Source organism: Myotis brandtii, unplaced genomic scaffold (genome assembly GCF_000412655.1).
Source record: "Myotis brandtii unplaced genomic scaffold, ASM41265v1 scaffold699, whole genome shotgun sequence".
Classification (NCBI taxonomy): Eukaryota; Metazoa; Chordata; class Mammalia; order Chiroptera; family Vespertilionidae; genus Myotis; species Myotis brandtii.
Window position 1 is genome coordinate 60881 of NW_005370733.1, and position 435 is coordinate 61315.

The window sequence follows — 435 nt, forward strand, 5'->3', positions numbered from 1 at the left end:
AGCCTCGTCGGTTCTTCCTCCCCGCGGTTCGCATCATCAGGAATGAGCAGCACGGCCTCCTCCGTCCAGCGCGGCTGCCGACCGCCATCACCGGCCGCTGGGTTCCAGGGAGAGGCGAGGCCCCGCGGGGGACTCTTTTTCTTGGCGGAAGCTGTCGCCGGCCGTGGCCTCTTCACGACGGGGGAGGTGCTGTACGTCCAAGATGGCGGCGCCCTGTAGGCTGGAGGGACTGTGAGGTAAACAGCTGAGGGGGAGGAGACGGTGGGTGAGTATGGGGGTGTCTCCCCCTCCTTCTCACGGGACCTGCTCGGGGCTGCCCCGCCACCATGACCCCAGTCGGGGAGGCCCCGGGGGGCGGGAGCCGGGAGCTTTCTTGCCGTGGAGGGGACCCCGGGGAGGGGGACTTGGAAAGCTCGCCCCTCTCCCTCATGATGC

General features: G+C 69.0%; 1 protein-coding gene across 5 annotated transcripts in view; it reads left to right on the plus strand.

Moving 5' to 3' along the window:
* TSC1 (tuberous sclerosis 1) overlaps positions 1-435 on the plus strand; it is a 35976-nt gene continuing 35541 nt past the window's right edge. For 3 of the 5 annotated variants that reach the window (XM_005882118.2, XM_005882123.2, XM_005882122.2), the window contains exon 1: positions 1-265. The gene's annotated coding sequence lies outside the window, so the exon portion shown is untranslated. The remainder of the gene's footprint in view (positions 266-435) is intronic. The other 2 variants (XM_005882120.2, XM_005882119.2) reach the window with 2 other exon arrangements.